The following is a 26,467-nucleotide window of genomic DNA, read 5'->3' on the forward strand; positions in this document are numbered from 1 at the left end:
TAAATAGAAATTTGCTGCTCAACTGACCCGGCAGGAGCAAACGTATGCTAAAAATGTACTCAGAATGAGCTTTTCAGTGAAGAGCAGCCAGGCACATTTTAGCTAGTTTTACTTGTAAGTGGGGTTGGAAATTCTTTTCAGGCTCAGTACTGGGCTCAAAACATGCAGCCCTGAGGTCTCTCGTGATAGCAGGTGGTTAAATAGAAATTTGCTGCTCAGCTGACCCGGTAGGAGCAAACGTATGCCAAAAATGTAAGCAGAATGAGCTTTTCAGTGAATAGCAGCCAGGCACATTTTAGCTAGTTTTACTTGTAAGTGGGGTTGGAAATGCTTTTCAGGATCAGTACTGGGCTCAAAACATGCAGCCCTGAGGTCTCTCATGATAGCAGGTGGTTAAATAGAAATTCGCTGCTCAGCTGACCCGGCAGGAGCAAACGTATGCCAAAAATGTACGCAGAATGAGCTTTTCAGTGAAGAGCAGCCAGGCACATTTTAGCTAGTTTTACTTGTAAGTGGGGTTGGAAACGCTTTTCAGGATCAGTACTGGGCTCAAAACATGCAGCCCTGAGGTCTCTCATGATAGCAGGTGGTTAAATAGAAATTGGCTACTCAGCTGACCCGGTAGGAGCAAACGTATGCCAAAAATGTAAGCAGAATGAGCTTTTCAGTGAATAGCAGCCAGGCACATTCTAGCAAGTTTTACTTGTAAGTGGGGATGGAAACGCTTTTCAGGCTCAGTACTGCGCTCAAAAGATGCAGCCCTGAGGTCTCTCATGATAGCAGGTGGCTAAGTAGAAATTTGCCTCTTGGCTGACCCAGCAGGAGCAAACGTATGCCAAAAATGTACACAGAATGATCTTTTCAGTGAATAGCAGCCAGGCACATTTTAGCTAGTTTTACTCGTAAGTGGGGTTGGAAACGCTTTTCAGGATCAGTACTGGGCTCAAAACATGCAGCCCTGAGGTCTCTCATGATAACAGGTGGTTAAATAGAAATTCGCTGCTCAGCTGACCCAGCAGGAGCAAACGTATGCCAAAAATGTAAGCAGAATGAGCTTTTCAGTGAATAGCAGCCAGGTACATTTTAGCTATTTTTACTTGTAAGTGGGGTTGGAAATGCTTTTCAGGCTCAGTAGTGGGCTCAAAAGATGCAGCTCTGAGGTCTCTCCTGATAGGAGGTAGTTAAGTAGAACTTCACTGCTCAGCTGACCCGGCAGGAGCAAATGTATGCCAAAAATGTACGCAGAATGAGCTTTTCAGTGAAGAGCAGCCAGGCACATTCTAGCAAGTTTTACTTGTAAGTGGGGTTGGAAACACTTTTCAGGCTCAGTACTGTGCTCAAAAGATGCAGCCCTGAGGTCTCTCATGATAGCAGGTGGTTAAGTAGAAATTTGCCACTTGGCTGACCCAGCAGGAGCACATATATGCCAAAAATGTACACAGAATAAGCTTTTCAGTGAATAGCAGCCAGGCACATTTTAGCTAGTTTTACTTGTAAGTGGGGTTGGAAGCGCTTTTCAGGATCTGTACTGGGCTCAAAACATGCAGCCCTGAGGTCTCTCGTGATAGCAGGTGGTTAAATAGAAATTTGCTGCTCAGCTGACCCAGCAGAAGCAAACGTATGCCAAAAATGTACGCAGAATAAGCTTTTCAGTGAAGAGCAGCCAGGCACATTTTAGCTAGTTTTACTTGTAAGTGGGGTTGGAAACACTTTTCAGGCTCAGTACTGGGCTCAAAACATGCAGCCCTGAGGTCTCTCATGATAGCAGGTGGTTAAATAGAAATTTGCTGCTCAGCTGACCCGGTAGGAGCAAACGTATGCCAAAAATGTAAGCAGAATGAGCTTTTCAGTGAATAGCAGCCAGGCACATTTTAGCTAGCTTTACTTGTAAGTGGGGTTGGAAATGCTTTTCAGGCTCAGTACTGGGCTCAAAAGATGCAGCTCTGAGGTCATTCATGATAGCAGGTGGTTAAATAGAAATTTGCTGCTCAACTGATTCGGCTAGAGCAAACGTATGCCAAAAATGTACGCAGAATGAGCTTTTCACTATAGAGCAGCCAGGCACATTTTAGCTAGTTTTACTTGTAAGTGGGGTTGGAAACGCTTTTCAGGCTCAGTACAGGGCTCAAAGCATGCAGCCCTGAGGTCTCTCGTGATAGCAGGTGGTTAAATGGAAATTTTCTGCTCAGCTGACCCGGTAGGAGCAAACGTATGCCAAAAATGTAAGCAGAATAAGCTTTTCAGTGAATAGCAACCAGGCACATTTTAGCTAGTTTTACTTGTAAGTGGGGTTGGAAACGCTTTTCAGGATCAGTACTGGGCTCAAAACATGCAGCCCTGATGTCTCTCATGATAGCAGGTGGTTAAATAGAAATTCGCTGCTCAACTGACCCGGCAGGAGCAAACTATGCCAAAAATGTACGCAGAATGAGCTTTTCAGTGAAGAGCAGCCAGGCACATTTTAGCTAGTTTTACTTGTAAGTGGGGTTGGAAACGCTTTTCAGGCTCAGTACTGGGCTCAAAACATGCAGCCCTGAGGTCTCTCGTGATAGCAGGTGGTTAAATAGAAATTTGCTGCTCAGCTGACCCGGTATGAGCAAAGGTATGCCAAAAATGTAAGCAGAAGGAGCTTTTCAGTGAATAGCAACCAGGCATTTTTTAGCTAGTTTTACTTGTAAGTGGGGTTGGAAACGCTTTTCAGGCTCAGTACTGGGCTCAAAACATGCAGCCCCGAGGTCTCTCATGATAGCAGGTGGTTAAATAGAAATTCGCTGCTCAGCTGACCCGGCAGGAGCAAACGTATGCCAAAAATGTACGCAGAATAAGCTTTTCAGTGAAGAGCAGCCAGGCGCATTTTAGCTAGTTTTACTTGTAAGTGGGGTTGGAAACGCTTGTCAGGCTCAGTACTGGGCTCAAAACATGCAGGCATGAGGTCTCTCATGATAGCAGGTGGGGAAAACGAAATTCGCTGCTCAGCTGACCAGGCAGGAGCAAATGTATGCCAAAAATGTACGCAGAATGAGCTTTTCAGTGAAGAGCAGCCAGGCACATTTTAGCTAGTTTTACTTGTAAGTGGAGTTGGAAACGCTTTTCAGGCTCAGTACTGGGCTCAAAACATGCAGCCCTGAGGTCTCTCGTGATAGCAGGTGGTTAAATAGAAATTTGCTGCTCAGCTGACCCGGTAGGAGCAAACGTATGCCAAAAATGTAAGCAGAATGAGCTTTTCAGTGAATAGCAGCCAGGCACATTTTAGCTAGTTTTACTTGTAAGTGGGGTAGGAAATGCTTTTCAGGCTCAGTACTGGGCTCAAACGATGCAGCTCTGAGGTCTCTCCTGATAGGAGGTAGTTAAGTAGAACTTCGCTGCTCAGCTGACCCGGCAGGAGCAGATGTATGCCAAAAATGTACGCAGAATAAGCTTTACAGTGAAGAGCAGCCAGGCACATTCTAGCAAGTTTTACTTGTAAGTGGGGTTGGAAACGCTTTTCAGGCTCAGTACTGTGCTCAAAAGATGCAGCCCTGAGGTCTCTCATGATAGCAGGTGGTTAAGTAGAAATTTGCCACTTGGCTGACCCAGCAGGAGCAAACGTATGCCAAAAATGTACACAGAATGAGCTTTTCAGTGAATAGCAGCCAGGCACATTTTAGCTAGTTTTACTTGTAAGTGGGGTTGGAAGCGCTTTTCAGGATCTGTACTGGGCTCAAAACATGCAGCCCTGAGGTCTCTCATGATAGCAGGTGGTTAAATAGAAATTCGCTGCTCAGCTGACCCGGCAGGAGCAAACATATGCCAAAAATGTACTCAGAATAAGCTTTTCAGTGAAGAGCAGCCAGGCACATTTTAGCTAGTTTTACTTGTAAGTGGGGTTGGAAACGCTTGTCAGGCTCAGTACTGGGCTCAAAACATGCAGGCATGAGGTCTCTCATGATAGCAGGTGGTTAAATAGAAATTTGCTGCTCAGCTGACCCAGCAGGAGAAAATGTATGCCAAAAATGTACGCAGAATGAGCTTTTCAGTGAAGAGCAGCCAGGCACATTTTAGCTAGTTTTACTTGTAAGTGGGGTTGGAAACGCTTTTCAGGCTCAGTACTGGGCTCAAAACATGCAGCCCTGAGGTCTCTCATGATAGCAGGAGGTTAAATAGAAATTCGCTGCTCAGCTGACCCGGTAGGAGCAAACGTATGCCAAAAATGTAAGCAGAATAAGCTTTTCAGTGAATAGCAGCCAGGCACATTTTAGCTAGTTTTACTTGTAAGTGGGGTTGGAAATGCTTTTCAGGCTCAGTACGGGGCTCAAAAGATGCAGCTCTGAGGTCTCTCATGATAGCAGGTGGTTAAATAGAAATTCACTGCTCAACTGACCCGGCAGGAACAAACGTATGCCAAAAATGTACGCAGAATGAGCTTTTCAGTGAAGAGCAGCCTGGCACATTTTTGCTAGTTTTACTTGTAAGTGGGGTTCGAAACACTTTTCAGGCTCAGTACTGGGCTCAAAACATGCAGCCCTGAGGTCTCTCGTGATAGCAGGTGGTTAAATAGAAATTTGCTGCTCAGCTGACCCGGTAGGAGCAAACGTATGCCAAAAATGTAAGCAGAATGAGCTTTTCAGTGAATAGCAGCCAGGCATATTTTAGCTAGTTTTACTTGTAAGTGGGGTTGGAAATGCTTTTCAGGCTCAGTACTGGGCTCAAAAGATGCATCTCTGAGGTCTCTCCTGATAGGAGGTAGTTAAGTAGAACTTCGCTGCTCAGCTGAGCCGGCAGGAGCAGATGTATGCCAAAAATGTACGCAGAATGAGCTTTACAGTGAAGAGCAGCCAGGCACATTCTAGCAAGTTTTACTTGTAAGTGGGGTTGGAAACGCTTTTCAGGCTCAGTACTGTGCTCAAAAGATGCAGCCCTGAGGTCTCTCATGATAGCAGGTGGTTAAGTAGAAATTTTCCACTTGGCTGACCCAGCAGGAGCAAACGTATGCCAAAAATGTACACAGAATGAGCTTTTCAGTGAATAGCAGTCAGGCACATTTTAGCTAGTTTTACTTGTAAGTGGGGTTGGAAATGCTTTTCAGGATCTGTACTGGGCTCAAAACATGCAGCCCTGAGGTCTCTCGTGATAGCAGGTGGTTAAATAGAAATTCGCTGCTCAGCTGACCCGGCAGGAGCAAACATATGCCAAAAATGTACGCAGAATAAGCTTTTCAGTGAAGAGCAGCCAGGCACATTTTAGCTAGTTTTACTTGTAAGTGGGGTTGGAAACGCTTTTCAGGCTCAGTACTGGGCTCAAAACATGCAGGCATGAGGTCTCTCATGATAGCAGGTGGTTAAATAGAAATTTGCTGCTCAGCTGACCCAGCAGGAGAAAATGTATGCCAAAAATGTACCCAGAATGAGCTTTTCAGTGAAGAGCAGCCAGGCACATTTTAGCTAGTTTTACTTGTAAGTGGGGTTGGAAACGCTTTTCAGGATCAGTACTGGGCTCAAAACATGCAGCCCTGAGGTCTCTCATGATAGCAGGTGGTTAAATAGAAATTTGCTGCTCAGCTGACCCGGTAGGAGCAAACGTATGCCAAAAATGTAAGCAGAATGAGCTTTTCAGTGAATAGCAGCCAGGCACATTTTAGCTAGCTTTACTTGTAAGTGGGGTTGGAAACGCTTTTCAGGCTCAGTACTGGGCTCAAAACATGCAGCCCTGAGGTCTCTCATGATAGCAGGTGGTTAAATAGAAATTCGCTGCTCAGCTGACCCGGCAGGAGCAAACGTATGCCAAAAATGTACGCAGAATGAGCTTTTCAGTGAAGAGCAGCCAGGCACATTTTAGCTAGTTTTACTTGTAAGTGGGGTTGGAAACGCTTTTCAGGCTCAGTACTGGGCTCAAAACATGCAGCCCTGAGGTCTCTCATGATAGCAGGTGGTTAAATAGAAATTGGCTGCCCAGCTGACCCGGTAGGAGCAAACGTATGCCAAAAATGTAAGCAGAATGAGCTTTTCAGTGAATAGCAGCCAGGCACATTCTAGCAAGTTTTACTTGTAAGTGGGGATGGAAACGCTTTTCAGGCTCAGTACTGCGCTCAAAAGATGCAGCCCTGAGGTCTCTCATGATAGCAGGTGGTTAAGTAGAAATTTGCCACTTGGCTGACCCAGCAGGAGCAAACGTATGCCAAAAATGTACGCAGAATGAGCTTTTCAGTGAAGAGCAGCCAGGCACATTTTAGCTAGTTTTACTTGTAAGTGGGGTTGGAAACGCTTTTCAGGCTCAGTACTGGGCTCAAAAGATGCAGCTCTGAGGTCTCTCCTGATAGGAGGTAGTTAAGTAGAACTTCGCTGCTCAGCTGACCCGGCAGGAGCAAATGTATGCCAAAAATGTACACAGAATGAGCTTTTCAGTGAAGAGCAGCCAGGCACATTTTAGCTAGTTTTACTTGTAAGTGGGGTTGGAAACGCTTTTCAGGCTCAGTACTGGGCTCAAAACATGCAGCCCTGAGGTCTCTCATGATATCAGGAGGTTAAATAGAAATTCGCTTCTCAGCTGACCCGGTAGGAGCAAACGTATGACAAAAATGTAAGCAGAATAAGCTTTTCAGTGAATATCAGCCAGGCACATTTTAGCTAGTTTTACTTGTAAGTGGGGTTGGAAACACTTTTTAGGATCAGTACTGGGCTCAAAACATGCAGCCCTGAGGTCTCTCATGATAGCAGGTGGTTAAATAGAAATTTGCTGCTCAACTGACCCGGCAGGAGCAAACGTATGCCAAAAATGTACGCAGAATCAGCTTTTCAGTGAAGAGCAGCCAGGCACATTTTAGCTAGTTTTACTTGTAAGTGGGGTTGGAAACGCTTTTCAGGCTCAGTACTGGGCTCAAAACATGCAGCCCTGAGGTCTCTCGTGATAGCAGGTGGTTAAATAGAAATTTGCTGCTCAGCTGACCCGGTAGGAGCAAACGTATGCCAAAAATGTAAGCAGAATGAGCTTTTCAGGGAATAGCAGCCAGGCACATTTTAGCTAGTTTTACTTGTAAGTGGGGTTGGAAATGCTTTTCAGGATCAGTACTGGGTTCAAAACATGCAGCCCTGAGGTCTCTCATGATAGCTGGTGGTTAAATAGAAATTCGCTGCTCAGCTGACCCGGCAGGAGCAAACGTATGCCAAAAATGTACGCAGAATGAGCTTTTCAGTGAAGAGCAGCCAGGCACATTTTAGCTAGTTTTACTTGTAAGTGGGGTTGGAAACGCTTTTCAGGCTCAGTACTGGGCTCAAAACATGCAGCCCTGGGGTCTCTCATGATAGCAGGTGGTTAAATAGAAATTGGCTACTCAGCTGACCCGGTAGGAGCAAATGTATGCCAAAAATGTAAGCAGAATGAGCTTTTCAGTGAATAGCAGCCAGGCACATTCTAGCAAGTTTTACTTGTAAGTGGGGATGGAAACGCTTTTCAGGCTCAGTACTGCGCTCAAAAGATGCAGCCCTGAGGTCTCTCATGATAGCAGGTGGTTAAGTAGAAATGTGCCTCTTGGCTGACCCAGCAGGAGCAAACGTATGCCAAAAATGTACACAGAATGAGCTTTTCAGTGAATAGCAGCCAGGCACATTTTAGCTAGTTTTACTCGTAAGTGGGGTTGGAAACGCATTTCAGGATCAGTACTGGGCTCAAAACATGCAGCCCTGAGGTCTCTCATGATAGCAGGTGGTTAAATAGAAATTTGCTGCTCAGCTGACCCAGCAGGAGCAAACGTATGCCAAAAATGTAAGCAGAATGAGCTTTTCAGTGAATAGCAGCCAGGCACATTTTAGCTAGTTTTACTTGTAAGTGGGGTTGGAAATGCTTTTCAGGCTCAGTAGTGGGCTCACAAGATGCAGCTCTGAGGTCTCTCCTGATAGGAGGTAGTTAAGTAGAACTTCACTGCTCAGCTGACCCGGCAGGAGCAAATGTATGCCAAAAATGTACACAGAATGAGCTTTTCAGTGAAGAGCAGCCAGGCACATTTTAGCTAGTTTAACTTGTAAGTGGGGTTGGAAACGCTTTTCAGGCTCAGTACTGGGCTCAAAACATGCAGCCCTGAGGTCTCTCATGATAGCAGGAGGTTTAATAGAAGTTCGCTTCTCAGCTGACCTGGTAGGAGCAAACGTATGCCAAAAATGTAAGCAGAATAAGCTTTTCAGTGAATAGCAGCCAGGCACATTTTAGCTAGTTTTACTTGTAAGTGGGGATGGAAACGCTTTTGAGGCTCAGTACTGCGCTCAAAAGATGCAGTCCTGAGGTCTCTCACGATAGCAGGTGGTTAAGTAGAAATGTGCCTCTTGGCTGACCCAGCTGGAGCAACGTATGCCAAAAATGTACACAGAATGAGCTTTTCAGTGAATAGCAGCCAGGCACATTTTAGCTAGTTTTACTTGTAAGTGGGGTTGGAAACGCTTTTCAGGATCAGTACTGGGCTCAAAACATGCAGCCCTGAGGTCCCTCATGATAGCAGGTGGTTAAGTAGAAATTTGCCTCTTGGCTGACCCAGCAGGAGCAAACGTATGCCAAAAATGTAAGCAGAAAGAGCTTTTCAGTGAATAGCAGCCAGGCTCATTTTAGCTAGATTTACTTGTAAGTGGGGTTGGAAATGCTTTTCAGGCTCAGTACTGGTCTCAAAAGATGCAGCTCTGAGGTCTCTCCTGATAGGAGGTAGTTAAGTAGAACTTCGCTGCTCAGCTGACCCGGCAGGAGCTAATGTATGCCAAAAATGTACACAGAATGAGCTTTTCAGTGAAGAGCAGCCAGGCACATTTTAGCTAGTTTTACTTGTAAGTGGGGTTGGAAACGCTTTTCAGGCTCAGTACTGGGCTCAAAACATGCAGCCCTGAGGTCTCTCATGATAGCAGGAGGTTAAATAGAAATTCGCTTCTCAGCTGACCCGGTAGGAGCAAACGTATGACAAAAATGTAAGCAGAATAAGCTTTTCAGTGAATAGCAGCCAGGCACATTTTAGCTAGTTTTACTTGTAAGTGGGGTTGGAAACGCTTTTCAGGATCAGTACTGGGCTCAAAACATGCAGCCCTGAGGTCTCTCATGATAGCAGGTGGTTAAATAGAAATTCGCTGCTCAACTGACCCGGCAGGAGCAAACGTATGCCAAAAATGTACGCAGAGTGAGCTTTTCAGTGAAGAGCAGCCAGGCACATTTTAGCTAGTTTTACTTGTAAGTGGGGTTGGAAACGCTTTTCAGGCTCAGTACTGGGGTCAAAACATGCAGCCCTGAGGTCTCTCATGATAGCAGGTGGTTAAATAGAAATTTGCTGCTCAGCTGACCCGGTAGGAGCAAACGTATGCCAAAAATGTAAGCAGAATGAGCTTTTCAGTGAATAGCAGCCAGGCACATTTTAGCTAGTTTTACTTGTAAGTGGGGTTAGAAATGCTTTTCAGGATCAGTACTGGGCTCAAAACATGCAGCCCTGAGGTCTCTCATGATAGCTGGTGGTTAAATAGAAATTTGCTGCTCAGCTGACCCGGCAGGAGCAAACGTATGCCAAAAATGTACGCAGAATGAGCTTTTCAGTGAAGAGCAGCCAGGCACATTTTAGCTAGTTTTACTTGTAAGTGGGGTTGGAAACGCTTTTCAGGCTCAGTACTGGGCTCAAAACATGCAGCCCTGGGGTCTCTCATGATAGCAGGTGGTTAAATAGAAATTGGCTACTCAGCTGACCCGGTAGGAGCAAATGTTTGCAAAAAATGTAAGCAGCATGAGCTTTTCAGTGAATAGCAGCCAGGCACATTCTTGCAAGTTTTACTTGTAAGTGGGGATGGAAACGCTTTTCAGGCTCAGTACTGCGCTCAAAAGATGCAGCCCTGAGGTCTCTCATGATAGCAGGTAGTTAAGTAGAAATGTGCCTCTTGGCTGACCCAGCAGGAGCAAACGTATGCCAAAAATGTCCACAGAATGTGCTTTTCAGTGAATAGCAGCCAGGCACATTTTAGCTAGTTTTACTCGTAGGTGGGGTTGGAAACGCTTTTCAGGATCAGAACTGGGCTCAATACATGCAGCCCTGAGGTCTCTCATGATAGCAGGTGGTTAAATAGAAATTCGCTGCTCAGCTGACCCAGCAGGAGCAAACGTATGCCAAAAATGTAAGCAGAATGAGCTTTTCAGTGAATAGCAGCCAGGCACATTTTAGCTAGTTTTACTTGTAAGTGGGGTTGGAAATGCTTTTCAGGCTCAGTAGTGGGCTCACAAGATGTAGCTCTGAGGTCTCTCCTGATAGGAGGTAGTTAAGTAGAACTTCACTGCTCAGCTGACCCGGCAGGAGCAAATGTATGCCAAAAATGTACACAGAATGAGCTTTTCAGTGAAGAGCAGCCAGGCACATTTTAGCTAGTTTAACTTGTAAGTGGGGTTGGAAACGCTTTTCAGGCTCAGTACTGGGCTCAAAACATGCAGCCCTGAGGTCTCTCATGATAGCAGGAGGTTTAATAGAAATTCGCTTCTCAGCTGACCTGGTAGGAGCAAACGCATGCCAAAAATGTAAGCAGAATAAGCTTTTCAGTGAATAGCAGCCAGGCACATTTTAGCTAGTTTTACTTGTAAGTGGGAATGGAAACGCTTTTCAGGCTCAGTACTGCGCTCAAAAGATGCAGCCCTGAGGTCTCTCATGATAGCAGGTGGTTAAGTAGAAATGTGCCTCTTGGCTGACCCAGCTGGAGCAACATATGCCAAAAATGTACACAGAATGAGCTTTTCAGTGAACAGCAGCCAGGCACATTTTAGCTAGTTTTACTTGTAAGTGGGGTTGGAAACACTTTTCAGGATCAGTACTGGACTCAAAACATGCAGCCCTGAGGTCTCTCCATGATAGCAGGTGGTTAAACAGAAATTCACTGCTCAGCTGACCCAGCAGGAGCAAACGTATGCCAAAAATGTACGCAGAATGAGATTTTCAGTGAAGAGCAGCCTGGCACATTTTACCTAGATTTACTTGTAAGTGGGGTTGGAAACGCTTTTCAGGCTCAGTACTGGGCTCAAAACATGCAGCCCTGAGGTCTCTCATGATAGCAGGTGGTTAAATAGAAATTCGCTGCTCAGCTAACCCGGCAGGAGCAAACGTATGCCAAAAATGTAAGCAGAATGAGCTTTTCAGTGAAGAGCAGCCAGGCACATTTTAGCTAGTTTTACTTGTAAGTGGGGTTGGAAATGCTTTTCAGGCTCAGTACTGGGCTCAAAACATGCAGCCCTGAGGTCTCTCATGATAGCAGGTGGTTAGATAGAAATTGGCTGCTCAGCTGACCCGGTAGGAGCAAACGTATGCCAAAAATGTAAGCAGAATGAGCTTTTCAGTGAATAGCAGCCAGGCACATTCTAGCAAGTTTTACTTGTAAGTGGGGATGCAAACGCTTTTCAGGCTCAGTACTGCGCTCAAAAGATGCAGCCCTGAGGTCCCTCATGATAGCAGGTGGTTAAGTAGAAATCTGCCTCTTGGCTGACCCAGCAGGAGCAAACGTATGCCAAAAATGTAAGCAGAATGAGCTTTTCAGTGAATGGCAGCCAGGCACATTTTAGCTAGATTTACTTGTAAGTGGGGTTGGAAATGCTTTTCAGGCTCAGTACTGGGCTCAAAAGATGCAGCTCTGAGGTCTCTCCTGATAGGATGTAGTTAAGTAGAACTTCGCTGCTCAGCTGACCCGGCAGGAGCAAATGTATGCCAAAAATGTACACAGAATGAGCTTTTCAGTGAAGAGCAGCCAGGCACATTTTAGCTAGTTTTACTTGTAAGTGGGGATGGAAACGCTTTTCAGGCTCAGTACTGGGCTCAAAACATGCAGCCCTGAGGTCTCTCATGATAGCAGGAGGTTAAATAGAAATTCGCTTCTCAGCTGACCCGGTAGGAGCAAACGTATGCCAAAAATGTAAGCAGAATAAGCTTTTCAGTGAATAGCATCCAGGCACATTTTAGCTAGTTTTACTTGTAAGTGGGGTTGGAAACGCTTTTCAGGATCAGTACTGGGCTCAAAACATGCAGCCCTGAGGTCTCTCATGATAGCAGGTGGTTAAATAGAAATTTGCTGCTCAACTGACCCGGCAGGAGCAAACGTATGCTAAAAATGTACTCAGAATGAGCTTTTCAGTGAAGAGCAGCCAGGCACATTTTAGCTAGTTTTACTTGTAAGTGGGGTTGGAAATTCTTTTCAGGCTCAGTACTGGGCTCAAAACATGCAGCCCTGAGGTCTCTCGTGATAGCAGGTGGTTAAATAGAAATTTGCTGCTCAGCTGACCCGGTAGGAGCAAACGTATGCCAAAAATGTAAGCAGAATGAGCTTTTCAGTGAATAGCAGCCAGGCACATTTTAGCTAGTTTTACTTGTAAGTGGGGTTGGAAATGCTTTTCAGGATCAGTACTGGGCTCAAAACATGCAGCCCTGAGGTCTCTCATGATAGCAGGTGGTTAAATAGAAATTCGCTGCTCAGCTGACCCGGCAGGAGCAAACGTATGCCAAAAATGTACGCAGAATGAGCTTTTCAGTGAAGAGCAGCCAGGCACATTTTAGCTAGTTTTACTTGTAAGTGGGGTTGGAAACGCTTTTCAGGATCAGTACTGGGCTCAAAACATGCAGCCCTGAGGTCTCTCATGATAGCAGGTGGTTAAATAGAAATTGGCTACTCAGCTGACCCGGTAGGAGCAAACGTATGCCAAAAATGTAAGCAGAATGAGCTTTTCAGTGAATAGCAGCCAGGCACATTCTAGCAAGTTTTACTTGTAAGTGGGGATGGAAACGCTTTTCAGGCTCAGTACTGCGCTCAAAAGATGCAGCCCTGAGGTCTCTCATGATAGCAGGTGGCTAAGTAGAAATTTGCCTCTTGGCTGACCCAGCAGGAGCAAACGTATGCCAAAAATGTACACAGAATGATCTTTTCAGTGAATAGCAGCCAGGCACATTTTAGCTAGTTTTACTCGTAAGTGGGGTTGGAAACGCTTTTCAGGATCAGTACTGGGCTCAAAACATGCAGCCCTGAGGTCTCTCATGATAACAGGTGGTTAAATAGAAATTCGCTGCTCAGCTGACCCAGCAGGAGCAAACGTATGCCAAAAATGTAAGCAGAATGAGCTTTTCAGTGAATAGCAGCCAGGTACATTTTAGCTATTTTTACTTGTAAGTGGGGTTGGAAATGCTTTTCAGGCTCAGTAGTGGGCTCAAAAGATGCAGCTCTGAGGTCTCTCCTGATAGGAGGTAGTTAAGTAGAACTTCACTGCTCAGCTGACCCGGCAGGAGCAAATGTATGCCAAAAATGTACGCAGAATGAGCTTTTCAGTGAAGAGCAGCCAGGCACATTCTAGCAAGTTTTACTTGTAAGTGGGGTTGGAAACACTTTTCAGGCTCAGTACTGTGCTCAAAAGATGCAGCCCTGAGGTCTCTCATGATAGCAGGTGGTTAAGTAGAAATTTGCCACTTGGCTGACCCAGCAGGATCACATATATGCCAAAAATGTACACAGAATAAGCTTTTCAGTGAATAGCAGCCAGGCACATTTTAGCTAGTTTTACTTGTAAGTGGGGTTGGAAGCGCTTTTCAGGATCTGTACTGGGCTCAAAACATGCAGCCCTGAGGTCTCTCGTGATAGCAGGTGGTTAAATAGAAATTTGCTGCTCAGCTGACCCAGCAGAAGCAAACGTATGCCAAAAATGTACGCAGAATAAGCTTTTCAGTGAAGAGCAGCCAGGCACATTTTAGCTAGTTTTACTTGTAAGTGGGGTTGGAAACACTTTTCAGGCTCAGTACTGGGCTCAAAACATGCAGCCCTGAGGTCTCTCATGATAGCAGGTGGTTAAATAGAAATTTGCTGCTCAGCTGACCCGGTAGGAGCAAACGTATGCCAAAAATGTAAGCAGAATGAGCTTTTCAGTGAATAGCAGCCAGGCACATTTTAGCTAGCTTTACTTGTAAGTGGGGTTGGAAATGCTTTTCAGGCTCAGTACTGGGCTCAAAAGATGCAGCTCTGAGGTCATTCATGATAGCAGGTGGTTAAATAGAAATTTGCTGCTCAACTGATTCGGCTAGAGCAAACGTATGCCAAAAATGTACGCAGAATGAGCTTTTCACTATAGAGCAGCCAGGCACATTTTAGCTAGTTTTACTTGTAAGTGGGGTTGGAAACGCTTTTCAGGCTCAGTACAGGGCTCAAAGCATGCAGCCCTGAGGTCTCTCGTGATAGCAGGTGGTTAAATGGAAATTTTCTGCTCAGCTGACCCGGTAGGAGCAAACGTATGCCAAAAATGTAAGCAGAATAAGCTTTTCAGTGAATAGCAACCAGGCACATTTTAGCTAGTTTTACTTGTAAGTGGGCTTGGAAACGCTTTTCAGGATCAGTACTGGGCTCAAAACATGCAGCCCTGATGTCTCTCATGATAGCAGGTGGTTAAATAGAAATTCGCTGCTCAACTGACCCGGCAGGAGCAAACTATGCCAAAAATGTACACAGAATGAGCTTTTCAGTGAAGAGCAGCCAGGCACATTTTAGCTAGTTTTACTTGTAAGTGGGGTTGGAAACGCTTTTCAGGCTCAGTACTGGGCTCAAAACATGCAGCCCTGAGGTCTCTCGTGATAGCAGGTGGTTAAATAGAAATTTGCTGCTCAGCTGACCCGGTATGAGCAAAGGTATGCCAAAAATGTAAGCAGAAGGAGCTTTTCAGTGAATAGCAACCAGGCATATTTTAGCTAGTTTTACTTGTAAGTGGGGTTGGAAACGCTTTTCAGGCTCAGTACTGGGCTCAAAACATGCAGCCCCGAGGTCTCTCATGATAGCAGGTGGTTAAATAGAAATTCGCTGCTCAGCTGACCCGGCAGGAGCAAACGTATGCCAAAAATGTACGCAGAATAAGCTTTTCAGTGAAGAGCAGCCAGGCGCATTTTAGCTAGTTTTACTTGTAAGTGGGGTTGGAAACGCTTGTCAGGCTCAGTACTGGGCTCAAAACATGCAGGCATGAGGTCTCTCATGATAGCAGGTGGGGAAAACGAAATTCGCTGCTCAGCTGACCAGGCAGGAGCAAATGTATGCCAAAAATGTACGCAGAATGAGCTTTTCAGTGAAGAGCAGCCAGGCACATTTTAGCTAGTTTTACTTGTAAGTGGAGTTGGAAACGCTTTTCAGGCTCAGTACTGGGCTCAAAACATGCAGCCCTGAGGTCTCTCATGATAGCAGGTGGTTAAATAGAAATTGGCTGCTCAGCTGACCCGGTAGGAGCAAACGTATGCCAAAAATGTAAGCAGAATGAGCTTTTCAGTGAATAGCAGCCAGGCTCATTCTAGCAAGTTTTACTTGTAAGTGGGGATGGAAACGCTTTATAGGCTCAGTACTGCGCTCGAAAGATGCAGCCCTGAGGTCTCTCTTGATAGCAGGTGGTTAAGTAGAAATGTGCCTGTTGGCTGACCCAGCAGGAGCAAACGTATGCCAAAAATGTACACAAAATGAGCTTTTCAGTGAATAGCAGCCAGGCACATTTTAGCTAGTTTTACTCGTAAGTAGGGTTGGAAACGCTTTTCAGGATCAGTACTGGGCTCAAAACATGCAGCCATGATAGCAGGTGGTTAAATAGAAATTCGCTGCTCAGCTAACCCAGCAGGAGCAAACGTATGCCAAAAATGTACACAGAATAAGCTTTTCAGTGAAGAGCAGCCAGGCACATTTTAGCTAGTTTTACTTGTAAGTGGGGTTGGAAACACTCTTCAGGCTCAGTACTGGGCTCAAAACATGCAGCCCTGAGGTCTCTCATGATAGCAGGTGGTTAAGTAGAAATTTGCCACTTGGCTGACCCAGCAGGAGCACACGTATGCCAAAAATGTACACAGAATGAGCTTTTCAGTGAATAGCAGCCAGGCACATTTTAGCTAGTTTTACTTGTAAGTGGGGTTGGAAGCGCTTTTCAGGATCTGTACTGAGCTCAAAACATGCAGCCCTGAGGTCTCTCATGATAGCAGGTGGTTAAATAGAAATTCGCTGCTCAGCTGACCCAGCAGAAGCAAACGTATGCCAAAAATGTACGCAGAATACGCTTTTCAGTGAAGAGCAGCCAGGCACATTTTAGCTAGTTTTACTTGTAAGTGGGGTTGGAAACACTTTTCAGGCTCAGTACTGGGCTCAAAACATGCAGCCCTGAGGTCTCTCATGATAGCAGGTGGTTAAATAGAAATTTGCTGCTCAGCTGACCCGGTAGGAGCAAACGTATGCCAAAAATGTAAGCAGAATGAGCTTTTCAGTGAATAGCAGCCAGGCACATTTTAGCTAGCTTTACTTGTAAGTGGGGATGGAAATGCTTTTCAGGCTCAGTACTGGGCTCAAAAGATGCAGCTCTGAGGTCATTCATGATAGCAGGTGGTTAAATAGAAATGTGATGCTCAACTGACCCGGCTGGAGCAAACGTATGCCAAAAATGTACTCAGAATGAGCTTTTCACTATAGAGCAGCCAGGCACATTTTAGCTAGTTTTACTTGTAAGTGGGGTTGGAAACGCTTTTCAGGCTCAGTACAGGGCTCAAAGCATGCAGCCCTGAGGTCTCTCGTGATAGCAGGTGGTTAAATAGAAATTTGCTGCTCAGCTGACCCGGTAGGAGCAAACGTATGCCAAAAATGTAAGCAGAATAAGCTTTTCAGTGAATAGCAACCAGGCACATTTTAGCTAGTTTTACTTGTAAGTGGGGTTGGAAACGCTTTTCAGGATCAGTACTGGGCTCAAAACATGCAGCCCTGAAGTCTCTCATGATAGCAGGTGGTTAAATAGAAATTCGCTGCTCAACTGACCCGGCAGGAGCAAACGTATGCCAAAAATGTACGCAGAATGAGCTTTTCAGTGAAGAGCAGCCAGGCACATTTTAGCTAGTTTTACTTGTAAGTGGGGTTGGAAAGGCTTTTCAGGCTCAGTACTGGGCTCAAAACATGCAGCCCTGAGGTCTCTCGTGATAGCAGGTGGTTAAATAGAAATTTGCTGCTCAGCTGACCCGGTATGAGCAAAGGTATGCCAAAAATGTAAGCAGAAGGAGCTTTTCAGTGAATAGCAACCAGGCATATTTTAGCTAGTTTTACTTGTAAGTGGGGTTGGAAACGCTTTTCAGGCTCAGTACTGGGCTCAAAACATGCAGCCCTGAGGTCTCTCATGATAGCAGGTGGTTAAATAGAAATTCGCTGCTCAACTGACCCGGCAGGAGCAAACGTATGCCAAAAATGTACGCAGAGTGAGCTTTTCAGTGAAGAGCAGCCAGGCACATTTTAGCTAGTTTTACTTGTAAGTGGGGTTGGAAACGCTTTTCAGGCTCAGTACTGGGGTCAAAACATGCAGCCCTGAGGTCTCTCATGATAGCAGGTGGTTAAAACGAAATTCGCTGCTCAGCTGACCCGGTAGGAGCAAACGTATGCCAAAAATGTAAGCAGAATGAGCTTTTCAGTGAATAGCAGCCAGGCACATTTTAGCTAGTTTTACTTGTAAGTGGGGTTAGAAATGCTTTTCAGGATCAGTACTGGGCTCAAAACATGCAGCCCTGAGGTGTCTCATGATAGCTGGTGGTTAAATAGAAATTTGCTGCTCAGCTGACCCGGCAGGAGCAAACGTATGCCAAAAATGTACTCAGAATGAGCTTTTCACTATAGAGCAGCCAGGCACATTTTAGCTAGTTTACTTGTAAGTGGGGTTGGAAACGCTTTTCAGGCTCAGTACAGGGCTCAAAGCATGCAGCCCTGAGGTCTCTCGTGATAGCAGGTGGTTAAATAGAAATTTGCTGCTCAGCTGACCCGGTAGGAGCAAACGTATGCCAAAAATGTAAGCAGAATAAGCTTTTCAGTGAATAGCAACCAGGCACATTTTAGCTAGTTTTACTTGTAAGTGGGGTTGGAAACGCTTTTCAGGATCAGTACTGGGCTCAAAACATGCAGCCCTGAGGTCTCTCATGATAGCAGGTGGTTAAATAGAAATTCGCTGCTCAACTGACCCGGCAGGAGCAAACGTATGCCAAAAATGTACGCAGAATGAGCTTTTCAGTGAAGAGCAGCCAGGCACATTTTAGCTAGTTTTACTTGTAAGTGGGGTTGGAAAGGCTTTTCAGGCTCAGTACTGGGCTCAAAACATGCAGCCCTGAGGTCTCTCGTGATAGCAGGTGGTTAAATAGAAATTTGCTGCTCAGCTGACCCGGTATGAGCAAAGGTATGCCAAAAATGTAAGCAGAAGGAGCTTTTCAGTGAATAGCAACCAGGCATATTTTAGCTAGTTTTACTTGTAAGTGGGGTTGGAAACGCTTTTCAGGCTCAGTACTGGGCTCAAAACATGCAGCCCTGAGGTCTCTCATGATAGCAGGTGGTTAAATAGAAATTCGCTGCTCAGCTGACCCGGCAGGAGCAAACGTATGCCAAAAATGTACGCAGAATAAGCTTTTCAGTGAAGAGCAGCCAGGCACATTTTAGCTAGTTTTACTTGTAAGTGGGGTTGGAAACGCTTGTCAGGCTCAGTACTGGGCTCAAAACATGCAGGCATGAGGTCTCTCATGATAGCAGGTGGTTAAAACGAAATTCGCTGCTCAGCTGACCAGGCAGGAGCAAATGTATGCCAAAAATGTACGCAGAATGAGCTTTTCAGTGAAGAGCAGCCAGGCACATTTTAGCTAGTTTTACTTGTAAGTGGGGTTGGAAACGCTTTTCGGGCTCAGTACTGGGCTCAAAACATGCAGCCCTGAGGTCTCTCATGATAGCAGGTGGTTAAATAGAAATTCGCTGCTCAGCTGACCCAGCAGGAGCAAACGTATGCCAAAAATGTAAGCAGAATGAGCTTTTCAGTGAATAGCAGCCAGGCACATTTTAGCTAGTTTTACTTGTAAGTGGGGTTGGAAATGCTTTTCAGGCTCAGTAGTGGGCTCACAAGATGTAGCTCTGAGGTCTCTCCTGATAGGAGGTAGTTAAGTAGAACTTCACTGCTCAGCTGACCCGGCAGGAGCAAATGTATGCCAAAAATGTACACAGAATGAGCTTTTCAGTGAAGAGCAGCCAGGCACATTTTAGCTAGTTTAACTTGTAAGTGGGGTTGGAAACGCTTTTCAGGCTCAGTACTGGGCTCAAAACATGCAGCCCTGAGGTCTCTCATGATAGCAGGAGGTTTAATAGAAATTCGCTTCTCAGCTGACCTGGTAGGAGCAAACGTATGCCAAAAATGTAAGCAGAATAAGCTTTTCAGTGAATAGCAGCCAGGCACATTTTAGCTAGTTTTACTTGTAAGTGGGAATGGAAACGCTTTTCAGGCTCAGTACTGCGCTCAAAAGATGCAGCCCTGAGGTCTCTCATGATAGCAGGTGGTTAAGTAGAAATGTGCCTCTTGGCTGACCCAGCTGGAGCAACATATGCCAAAAATGTACACAGAATGAGCTTTTCAGTGAACAGCAGCCAGGCACATTTTAGCTAGTTTTACTTGTAAGTGGGGTTGGAAACACTTTTCAGGATCAGTACTGGACTCAAAACATGCAGCCCTGAGGTCTCTCCATGATAGCAGGTGGTTAAACAGAAATTCACTGCTCAGCTGACCCAGCAGGAGCAAACGTATGCCAAAAATGTACGCAGAATGAGATTTTCAGTGAAGAGCAGCCTGGCACATTTTACCTAGATTTACTTGTAAGTGGGGTTGGAAACGCTTTTCAGGCTCAGTACTGGGCTCAAAACATGCAGCCCTGAGGTCTCTCATGATAGCAGGTGGTTAAATAGAAATTCGCTGCTCAGCTAACCCGGCAGGAGCAAACGTATGCCAAAAATGTAAGCAGAATGAGCTTTTCAGTGAAGAGCAGCCAGGCACATTTTAGCTAGTTTTACTTGTAAGTGGGGTTGGAAACGCTTTTCAGGCTCAGTACTGGGCTCAAAACATGCAGCCCTGAGGTCTCTCATGATAGCAGGTGGTTAGATAGAAATTGGCTGCTCAGCTGACCCGGTAGGAGCAAACGTATGCCAAAAATGTAAGCAGAATGAGCTTTTCAGTGAATAGCAGCCAGGCACATTCTAGCAAGTTTTACTTGTAAGTGGGGATGCAAACGCTTTTCAGGCTCAGTACTGCGCTCAAAAGATGCAGCCCTGAGGTCCCTCATGATAGCAGGTGGTTAAGTAGAAATCTGCCTCTTGGCTGACCCAGCAGGAGCAAACGTATGCCAAAAATGTAAGCAGAATGAGCTTTTCAGTGAATGGCAGCCAGGCACATTTTAGCTAGATTTACTTGTAAGTGGGGTTGGAAATGCTTTTCAGGCTCAGTACTGGGCTCAAAAGATGCAGCTCTGAGGTCTCTCCTGATAGGATGTAGTTAAGTAGAACTTCGCTGCTCAGCTGACCCGGCAGGAGCAAATGTATGCCAAAAATGTACACAGAATGAGCTTTTCAGTGAAGAGCAGCCAGGCACATTTTAGCTAGTTTTACTTGTAAGTGGGGATGGAAACGCTTTTCAGGCTCAGTACTGGGCTCAAAACATGCAGCCCTGAGGTCTCTCATGATAGCAGGAGGTTAAATAGAAATTCGCTTCTCAGCTGACCCGGTAGGAGCAAACGTATGCCAAAAATGTAAGCAGAATAAGCTTTTCAGTGAATAGCATCCAGGCACATTTTAGCTAGTTTTACTTGTAAGTGGGGTTGGAAACGCTTTTCAGGATCAGTACTGGGCTCAAAACATGCAGCCCTGAGGTCTCTCATGATAGCAGGTGGTTAAATAGAAATTTGCTGCTCAACTGACCCGGCAGGAGCAAACGTATGCTAAAAATGTACTCAGAATGAGCTTTTCAGTGAAGAGCAGCCAGGCACATTTTAGCTAGTTTTACTTGTAAGTGGGGTTGGAAATTCTTTTCAGGCTCAGTACTGGGCTCAAAACATGCAGCCTTGAGGTCTCTCGTGATAGCAGGTGGTTAAATAGAAATTTGCTGCTCAGCTGACCCGGTAGGAGCAAACGTATGCCAAAAATGTAAGCAGAATGAGCTTTTCAGTGAATAGCAGCCAGGCACATTTTAGCTAGTTTTACTTGTAAGTGGGGTTGGAAATGCTTTTCAGGATCACTACTGGGCTCAAAACATGCAGCCCTGAGGTCTCTCATGATAGCAGGTGGTTAAATAGAAATTCGCTGCTCAGCTGACCCGGCAGGAGCAAACGTATGCCAAAAATGTACGCAGAATGAGCTTTTCAGTGAAGAGCAGCCAGGCACATTTTAGCTAGTTTTACTTGTAAGTGGGGTTGGAAACGCTTTTCAGGATCAGTACTGGGCTCAAAACATGCAGCCCTGAGGTCTCTCATGATAGCAGGTGGTTAAATAGAAATTGGCTACTCAGCTGACCCGGTAGGAGCAAACGTATGCCAAAAATGTAAGCAGAATGAGCTTTTCAGTGAATAGCAGCCAGGCACATTCTAGCAAGTTTTACTTGTAAGTGGGGATGGAAACGCTTTTCAGGCTCAGTACTGCGCTCAAAAGATGCAGCCCTGAGGTCTCTCATGATAGCAGGTGGCTAAGTAGAAATTTGCCTCTTGGCTGACCCAGCAGGAGCAAACGTATGCCAAAAATGTACACAGAATGATCTTTTCAGTGAATAGCAGCCAGGCACATTTTAGCTAGTTTTACTCGTAAGTGGGGTTGGAAACGCTTTTCAGGATCAGTACTGGGCTCAAAACATGCAGCCCTGAGGTCTCTCATGATAACAGGTGGTTAAATAGAAATTCGCTGCTCAGCTGACCCAGCAGGAGCAAACGTATGCCAAAAATGTAAGCAGAATGAGCTTTTCAGTGAATAGCAGCCAGGTACATTTTAGCTATTTTTACTTGTAAGTGGGGTTGGAAATGCTTTTCAGGCTCAGTAGTGGGCTCAAAAGATGCAGCTCTGAGGTCTCTCCTGATAGGAGGTAGTTAAGTAGAACTTCACTGCTCAGCTGACCCGGCAGGAGCAAATGTATGCCAAAAATGTACGCAGAATGAGCTTTTCAGTGAAGAGCAGCCAGGCACATTCTAGCAAGTTTTACTTGTAAGTGGGGTTGGAAACACTTTTCAGGCTCAGTACTGTGCTCAAAAGATGCAGCCCTGAGGTCTCTCATGATAGCAGGTGGTTAAGTAGAAATTTGCCACTTGGCTGACCCAGCAGGAGCACATATATGCCAAAAATGTACACAGAATAAGCTTTTCAGTGAATAGCAGCCAGGCACATTTTAGCTAGTTTTACTTGTAAGTGGGGTTGGAAGCGCTTTTCAGGATCTGTACTGGGCTCAAAACATGCAGCCCTGAGGTCTCTCGTGATAGCAGGTGGTTAAATAGAAATTTGCTGCTCAGCTGACCCAGCAGAAGCAAACGTATGCCAAAAATGTACGCAGAATAAGCTTTTCAGTGAAGAGCAGCCAGGCACATTTTAGCTAGTTTTACTTGTAAGTGGGGTTGGAAACACTTTTCAGGCTCAGTACTGGGCTCAAAACATGCAGCCCTGAGGTCTCTCATGATAGCAGGTGGTTAAATAGAAATTTGCTGCTCAGCTGACCCGGTAGGAGCAAACGTATGCCAAAAATGTAAGCAGAATGAGCTTTTCAGTGAATAGCAGCCAGGCATATTTTAGCTAGCTTTACTTGTAAGTGGGGTTGGAAATGCTTTTCAGGCTCAGTACTGGGCTCAAAAGATGCAGCTCTGAGGTCATTCATGATAGCAGGTGGTTAAATAGAAATTTGCTGCTCAACTGATTCGGCTAGAGCAAACGTATGCCAAAAATGTACGCAGAATGAGCTTTTCACTATAGAGCAGCCAGGCACATTTTAGCTAGTTTTACTTGTAAGTGGGGTTGGAAACGCTTTTCAGGCTCAGTACAGGGCTCAAAGCATGCAGCCCTGAGGTCTCTCGTGATAGCAGGTGGTTAAATGGAAATTTTCTGCTCAGCTGACCCGGTAGGAGCAAACGTATGCCAAAAATGTAAGCAGAATAAGCTTTTCAGTGAATAGCAACCAGGCACATTTTAGCTAGTTTTACTTGTAAGTGGGGTTGGAAACGCTTTTCAGGATCAGTACTGGGCTCAAAACATGCAGCCCTGATATCTCTCATGATAGCAGGTGGTTAAATAGAAATTCGCTGCTCAACTGACCCGGCAGGAGCAAACTATGCCAAAAATGTACGCAGAATGAGCTTTTCAGTGAAGAGCAGCCAGGCACATTTTAGCTAGTTTTACTTGTAAGTGGGGTTGGAAACGCTTTTCAGGCTCAGTACTGGGCTCAAAACATGCAGCCCTGAGGTCTCTCGTGATAGCAGGTGGTTAAATAGAAATTTGCTGCTCAGCTGACCCGGTATGAGCAAAGGTATGCCAAAAATGTAAGCAGAAGGAGCTTTTCAGTGAATAGCAACCAGGCATATTTTAGCTAGTTTTACTTGTAAGTGGGGTTGGAAACGCTTTTCAGGCTCAGTACTGGGCTCAAAACATGCAGCCCCGAGGTCTCTCATGATAGCAGGTGGTTAAATAGAAATTCGCTGCTCAGCTGACCCGGCAGGAGCAAACGTATGCCAAAAATGTACGCAGAATAAGCTTTTCAGTGAAGAGCAGCCAGGCGCATTTTAGCTAGTTTTACTTGTAAGTGGGGTTGGAAACGCTTGTCAGGCTCAGTACTGGGCTCAAAACATGCAGGCATGAGGTCTCTCATGATAGCAGGTGGGGAAAACGAAATTCGCTGCTCAGCTGACCAGGCAGGAGCAAATGTATGCCAAAAATGTACGCAGAATGAGCTTTTCAGTGAAGAGCAGCCAGGCACATTTTAGCTAGTTTTACTTGTAAGTGGAGTTGGAAACGCTTTTCAGGCTCAGTACTGGGCTCAAAACATGCAGCCCTGAGGTCTCTCATGATAGCAGGTGGGTAAATAGAAATTGGCTGCTCAGCTGACCCGGTAGGAGCAAACGTATGCCAAAAATGTAAGCAGAATGAGCTTTTCAGTGAATAGCAGCCAGGCTCATTCTAGCAAGTTTTACTTGTAAGTGGGGATGGAAACGCTTTATAGGCTCAGTACTGCGCTCGAAAGATGCAGCCCTGAGGTCTCTCATGATAGCAGGTGGTTAAGTAGAAATGTGCCTGTTGGCTGACCCAGCAGGAGCAAACGTATGCCAAAAATGTACACAAAATGAGCTTTTCAGTGAATAGCAGCCAGGCACATTTTAGCTAGTTTTACTCGTAAGTAGGGTTGGAAACGCTTTTCAGGATCAGTACTGGGCTCAAAACATGCAGCCATGATAGCAGGTGGTTAAATAGAAATTCGCTGCTCAGCTAACCCAGCAGGAGCAAACGTATGCCAAAAATGTACACAGAATAAGCTTTTCAGTGAAGAGCAGCCAGGCACATTTTAGCTAGTTTTACTTGTAAGTGGAGTTGGAAACACTCTTCAGGCTCAGTACTGGGCTCAAAACATGCAGCCCTGAGGTCTCTCATGATAGCAGGTGGTTAAGTAGAAATTTGCCACTTGGCTGACCCAGTAGGAGCACACGTATGCCAAAAATGTACACAGAATGAGCTTTTCAGTGAATAGCAGCCAGGCACATTTTAGCTAGTTTTACTTGTAAGTGGGGTTGGAAGCGCTTTTCAGGATCTGTACTGAGCTCAAAACATGCAGCCCTGAGGTCTCTCATGATAGCAGGTGGTTAAATAGAAATTCGCTGCTCAGCTGACCCAGCAGAAGCAAACGTATGCCAAAAATGTACGCAGAATACGCTTTTCAGTGAAGAGCAGCCAGGCACATTTTAGCTAGTTTTACTTGTAAGTGGGGTTGGAAACACTTTTCAGGCTCAGTACTGGGCTCAAAACATGCAGCCCTGAGGTCTCTCATGATAGCAGGTGGTTAAATAGAAATTTGCTGCTCAGCTGACCCGGTAGGAGCAAACGTATGCCAAAAATGTAAGCAGAATGAGCTTTTCAGTGAATAGCAGCCAGGCACATTTTAGCTAGCTTTACTTGTAAGTGGGGTTGGAAATGCTTTTCAGGCTCAGTACTGGGCTCAAAAGATGCAGCTCTGAGGTCATTCATGATAGCAGGTGGTTAAATAGAAATTTGATGCTCAACTGACCCGGCTGGAGCAAACGTATGCCAAAAATGTACTCAGAATGAGCTTTTCACTATAGAGCAGCCAGGCACATTTTAGCTAGTTTTACTTGTAAGTGGGGTTGGAAACGCTTTTCAGGCTCAGTACAGGGCTCAAAGCATGCAGCCCTGAGGTCTCTCGTGATAGCAGGTGGTTAAATAGAAATTTGCTGCTCAGCTGACCCGGTAGGAGCAAACGTATGCCAAAAATGTAAGCAGAATAAGCTTTTCAGTGAATAGCAACCAGGCACATTTTAGCTAGTTTTACTTGTAAGTGGGGTTGGAAACGCTTTTCAGGATCAGTACTGGGCTCAAAACATGCAGCCCTGAGGTCTCTCATGATAGCAGGTGGTTAAATAGAAATTCGCTGCTCAACTGACCCGGCAGGAGCAAACGTATGCCAAAAATGTACGCAGAGTGAGCTTTTCAGTGAAGAGCAGCCAGGCACATTTTAGCTAGTTTTACTTGTAAGTGGGGTTGGAAACGCTTTTCAGGCTCAGTACTGGGGTCAAAACATGCAGCCCTGAGGTCTCTCATGATAGCAGGTGGTTAAAACGAAATTCGCTGCTCAGCTGACCCGGTAGGAGCAAACGTATGCCAAAAATGTAAGCAGAATGAGCTTTTCAGTGAATAGCAGCCAGGCACATTTTAGCTAGTTTTACTTGTAAGTGGGGTTAGAAATGCTTTTCAGGATCAGTACTGGGCTCAAAACATGCAGCCCTGAGGTCTCTCATGATAGCTGGTGGTTAAATAGAAATTTGCTGCTCAGCTGACCCGGCAGGAGCAAACGTATGCCAAAAATGTACTCAGAATGAGCTTTTCACTATAGAGCAGCCAGGCACATTTTAGCTAGTTTTACTTGTAAGTGGGGTTGGAAACGCTTTTCAGGCTCAGTACAGGGCTCAAAGCATGCAGCCCTGAGGTCTCTCGTGATAGCAGGTGGTTAAATAGAAATTTGCTGCTCAGCTGACCCGGTAGGAGCAAACGTATGCCAAAAATGTAAGCAGAATAAGCTTTTCAGTGAATAGCAACCAGGCACATTTTAGCTAGTTTTACTTGTAAGTGGGGTTGGAAACGCTTTTCAGGATCAGTACTGGGCTCAAAACATGCAGCCCTGAGGTCTCTCATGATAGCAGGTGGTTAAATAGAAATTCGCTGCTCAACTGACCCGGCAGGAGCAAACGTATGCCAAAAATGTACGCAGAATGAGCTTTTCAGTGAAGAGCAGCCAGGCACATTTTAGCTAGTTTTACTTGTAAGTGGGGTTGGAAAGGCTTTTCAGGCTCAGTACTGGGCTCAAAACATGCAGCCCTGAGGTCTCTCGTGATAGCAGGTGGTTAAATAGAAATTTGCTGCTCAGCTGACCCGGTATGAGCAAAGGTATGCCAAAAATGTAAGCAGAAGGAGCTTTTCAGTAAATAGCAACCAGGCATATT

The sequence above is a fragment of the Lissotriton vulgaris genome, chromosome 7, assembly GCF_964263255.1.
Source record: "Lissotriton vulgaris chromosome 7, aLisVul1.2, whole genome shotgun sequence".
Taxonomy (NCBI): Eukaryota; Metazoa; Chordata; class Amphibia; order Caudata; family Salamandridae; genus Lissotriton; species Lissotriton vulgaris.